Below are 5,655 nucleotides of genomic sequence, written 5' to 3' on the forward strand. Positions count from 1 at the left end.
TTCCCAAGTCACATCTTATCATCTTATTTTAAATGACAGAAATAATAGATGGACCAAACATCAAGCTAATCATCTATTTATTGACCTCTAGAAAATAAAAGTAATACAATGAATCCATAAGGTAGCTTATTGAAGGCTTGGAGTAGTACAACTACTAGCTTGCAGTAGTACATATACTGGCATAAACAACACCAAGTTCATGTCCCTAGCCATGTACACATGTTGCACCTTGGCTAGCCACCCATCACGACCTATTTTGAACTCCAAAATGTGTCCTTTCTAGTGGTATTATACCAAGCCTCATGTTTGCTTCTTCACCCTATGAGGGCCTCTACATGAGGGTTGCATTGTGATCTAATCATTCAGCTTGAAGTGTAAGGTCCTCTACAAACCTTCCTCTCTAACATTATACAAAATACAGGACATGAAAAAGTAGTGCAAAGCAGGGTGAAGAAAATGAGAGAGAGGAAAAAGATGCAGGTTGTAAGCTCTAAGAACAAGAAGCCCTCAAGAAATGTTAAAAGAAGAGAAATGTGCATATTGCAGGCTCCAAGAGCAAGAAGCTCTCAAGAATGGGTGAGCAACATCAGGGAGAAGAGAAAGGTACATGTTTGAGGATTAAAGAGCATGCAGAAAGCCTAAATGAGGGAAACAAGTGGGAAAATCAGATGTATATGTTAAAAGATACCTTTTTTGAGAGAGAAAAGGCACAAATTTGAGGATCAAAGAGCATGCAGAAAGCCTAAATGAGGGAAAAAGTGGAAAAAATGGATGAATACATTAAAAGATACCTTTTTTCGAGAGAGATTTGACTTTTTGGGAGGGAAGGCAAAATTTCAGATTTTGGGTGCCCCACTAGCAATGAAATTTGCAAGTGGGGAGGATCGTCGGACCACTTTTTGAGGTAGCCCCTACTCTAAAAAGAGCATAGTAACTTAGGATAACTTTAGCAGTGGCCCCAACCTCTAGCCACCAACAAGAAAATATGAGAGGGGTGAATAGAGGGGACCACCAATGTCACATTAGCGTGTGCAAATGCTATTTTCCTATTTGCCCACCTCAGCAATTGGTTAGATTAGTACTAATGACTTTGCTTAAAATGTGGCCCATTTTTAGCCCATATTGGCCCTCATGAAATCCCACACACACACACCATTTTAGCTTTCATTCTTTGAAGTTTCTTAGAGCTCTATGATATCTTGCACTATTATATGGGTCATGGATCTTGCATTAATATCACCAAGGGTAACAAGCTATTCATAAAGATACTTGGTAACATCAAACATTCACTTAAATGTATTTGTTGTGACATTATTTAAATGTTTCTTTACACTGTTTTGAAAAACATTAAAAATGCTAATATATAAATGGGTATATTAAAACAAATGTAACAAAAACAAATGTATGTAAAACATGAATTTTCCCAAGTCACATCTTATCATCTTATTTTAAATGACAGAAATAATAGATGGACCAAACATCAAGCTAATCATCTATTTATTGACCTCTAGAAAATAAAAGTAATACAATGAATCCATAAGGTAGCTTATTGAAGGCTTGGAGTAGTACAACTACTAGCTTGCAGTAGTACATATACTGGCATAAACAACACCAAGTTCATGTCCCTAGCCATGTACACATGTTGCACCTTGGCTAGCCACCCATCACGACCTATTTTGAACTCCAAAATGTGTCCTTTCTAGTGGTATTATACCAAGCCTCATGTTTGCTTCTTCACCCTATGAGGGCCTCTACATGAGGGTTGCATTGTGATCTAATCATTCAGCTTGAAGTGTAAGGTCCTCTACAAACCTTCCTCTCTAACATTATACAAAATACAGGACATGAAAAAGTAGTGCAAAGCAGGGTGAAGAAAATGAGAGAGAGGAAAAAGATGCAGGTTGTAAGCTCTAAGAACAAGAAGCCCTCAAGAAATGTTAAAAGAAGAGAAATGTGCATATTGCAGGCTCCAACAAGAGCAAGAAGCTCTCAAGAATGGGTGAGCAAGATCAGGGAGAAGAGAAAGGTACATGTTTGAGGATTAAAGAGCATGCAGAAAGCCTAAATGAGGGAAACAAGTGGGAAAATCAGATGTATATGTTAAAAGATACCTTTTTTGAGAGAGAAAGGCACAAGTTTGAGGATCAAAGAGCATGCAGAAAGCCTAAATGAGGGAAAAAGTGGAAAAAATGGATGAATACATTAAAAGATACCTTTTTTCGAGAGAGATTTGACTTTTTGGGAGGGAAGGCAAAATTTCAGATTTTGGGTGCCCCACTAGCAATGAAATTTGCAAGTGGGGAGGATCGTCGGACCACTTTTTGAGGTAGCCCCTACTCTAAAAAGAGCATAGTAACTTAGGATAACTTTAGCAGTGGCCCCAACCTCTAGCCACCAACAAGAAAATATGAGAGGGGTGAATAGAGGGGACCACCAATGTCACATTACCGTGCAAATGGTATTTTCCTATTTGCCCACCTCAGCAATTGGTTAGATTAGTACTAATGACTTTGCTTAAAATGTGGCCCATTTTTAGCCCATATTGGCCCTCATGAAATCCCACACACACACACCATTTTAGCTTTCATTCTTTGAAGTTTCTTAGAGCTCTATGATATCTTGCACTATTATATGGGTCATGGATCTTGCATTAATATCACCAAGGGTAACAAGCTATTCATAAAGATACTTGGTAACATCAAACATTCACTTAAGTGTATTTGTTGTGACATTATTTAAATGTTTCTTTACACTATTTTGAAAAACATTAAAAATGCTAATATATAAATGGGTATATTAAAACAAATGTAACAAAAACAAATGTATGTAAAACATGAATTTTCCCAAGTCACATCTTATCATCTTATTTTAAATGACAGAAATAATAGATGGACCAAACATCAAGCTAATCATCTATTTATTGACCTCTAGAAAATAAAAGTAATACAATGAATCCATAAGGTAGCTTATTGAAGGCTTGGAGTAGTACAACTACTAGCTTGCAGTAGTACATATACTGGCATAAACAACACCAAGTTCATGTCCCTAGCCATGTACACATGTTGCACCTTGGCTAGCCACCCATCATGACCTATTTTGAACTCCAAAATGTGTCCTTTCTAGTGGTATTATACCAAGCCTCATGTTTGCTTCTTCACCCTATGAGGGCCTCTACATGAGGGTTGCATTGTGATCTAATCATTCAGCTTGAAGTGTAAGGTCCTCTACAAACCTTCCTCTCTAACATTATACAAAATACAGGACATGAAAAAGTAGTGCAAAGCAGGGTGAAGAAAATGAGAGAGAGGAAAAAGATGCAGGTTGTGAGCTCTAAGAACAAGAAGCCCTCAAGAAATGTTAAAAGTAGAGAAATGTGCATATTGCAGGCTCCAACAAGAGCAAGAAGCTCTCAAGAATGGGTGAGCAAGATCAGGGAGAAGAGAAAGGTACATGTTTGAGGATTAAAGAGCATGCAGAAAGCCTAAATGAGGGAAACAAGTGGGAAAATCAGATGTATATGTTAAAAGATACCTTTTTTGAGAGAGAAAGGCACAAGTTTGAGGATCAAAGAGCATGCAGAAAGCCTAAATGAGGGAAAAAGTGGAAAAAATGGATGAATACATTAAAAGATACCTTTTTTCGAGAGAGATTTGACTTTTTGGGAGGGAAGGCAAAATTTCAGATTTTGGGTGCCCCACTAGCAATGAAATTTGCAAGTGGGGAGGATCGTCGGACCACTTTTTGAGGTAGCCCCTACTCTAAAAAGAGCATAGTAACTTAGGATAACTTTAGCAGTGGCCCCAACCTCTAGCCACCAACAAGAAAATATGAGAGGGGTGAATAGAGGGGACCACCAATGTCACATTAGCGTGTGCAAATGCTATTTTCCTATTTGCCCACCTCAGCAATTGGTTAGATTAGTACTAATGACTTTGCTTAAAATGTGGCCCATTTTTAGCCCATATTGGCCCTCATGAAATCCCACACACACACACCATTTTAGCTTTCATTCTTTGAAGTTTCTTAGAGCTCTATGATATCTTGCACTATTATATGGGTCATGGATCTTGCATTAATATCACCAAGGGTAACAAGCTATTCATAAAGATACTTGGTAACATCAAACATTCACTTAAATGTATTTGTTGTGACATTATTTAAATGTTTCTTTACACTGTTTTGAAAAACATTAAAAATGCTAATATATAAATGGGTATATTAAAACAAATGTAACAAAAACAAATGTATGTAAAACATGAATTTTCCCAAGTCACATCTTATCATCTTATTTTAAATGACAGAAATAATAGATGGACCAAACATCAAGCTAATCATCTATTTATTGACCTCTAGAAAATAAAAGTAATACAATGAATCCATAAGGTAGCTTATTGAAGGCTTGGAGTAGTACAACTACTAGCTTGCAGTAGTACATATACTGGCATAAACAACACCAAGTTCATGTCCCTAGCCATGTACACATGTTGCACCTTGGCTAGCCACCCATCACGACCTATTTTGAACTCCAAAATGTGTCCTTTCTAGTGGTATTATACCAAGCCTCATGTTTGCTTCTTCACCCTATGAGGGCCTCTACATGAGGGTTGCATTGTGATCTAATCATTCAGCGTGAAGTGTAAGGTCCTCTACAAACCTTCCTCTCTAACATTATACAAAATACAGGACATGAAAAAGTAGTGCAAAGCAGGGTGAAGAAAATGAGAGAGAGGAAAAAGATGCAGGTTGTAAGCTCTAAGAACAAGAAGCCCTCAAGAAATGTTAAAAGAAGAGAAATGTGCATATTGCAGGCTCCAAGAGCAAGAAGCTCTCAAGAATGGGTGAGCAACATCAGGGAGAAGAGAAAGGTACATGTTTGAGGATTAAAGAGCATGCAGAAAGCCTAAATGAGGGAAACAAGTGGGAAAATCAGATGTATATGTTAAAAGATACCTTTTTTGAGAGAGAAAGGCACAAGTTTGAGGATCAAAGAGCATGCAGAAAGCCTAAATGAGGGAAAAAGTGGAAAAAATGGATGAATACATTAAAAGATACCTTTTTTCGAGAGAGATTTGACTTTTTGGGAGGGAAGGCAAAATTTCAGATTTTGGGTGCCCCACTAGCAATGAAATTTGCAAGTGGGAAGGATCGTCGGACCACTTTTTGAGGTAGCCCCTACTCTAAAAAGAGCATAGTAACTTAGGATAACTTTAGCAGTGGCCCCAACCTCTAGAGAGGGGTGAATAGAGGGGACCACCAATGTCACATTAGCGTGTGCAAATGGTATTTTCCTATTTGCCCACCTCAGCAATTGGTTAGATTAGTACTAATGACTTTGCTTAAAATGTGGCCCATTTTTAGCCCATATTGGCCCTCATGAAATCCCACACACACACACCATTTTAGCTTTCATTCTTTGAAGTTTCTTAGAGCTCTATGATATCTTGCACTATTATATGGGTCATGGATCTTGCATTAATATCACCAAGGGTAACAAGCTATTCATAAAGATACTTGGTAACATCAAACATTCACTTAAATGTATTTGTTGTGACATTATTTAAATGTTTCTTTACACTGTTTTGAAAAACATTAAAAATGCTAATATATAAATGGGTATATTAAAACAAATGTAACAAAAACAAATGTATGTAAAAC

Source organism: Cibotium barometz, chromosome 19 (genome assembly GCF_041138505.1).
Source record: "Cibotium barometz isolate CiBa-2024 chromosome 19, ASM4113850v1, whole genome shotgun sequence".
NCBI classification, from domain to species: Eukaryota; Viridiplantae; Streptophyta; class Polypodiopsida; order Cyatheales; family Cibotiaceae; genus Cibotium; species Cibotium barometz.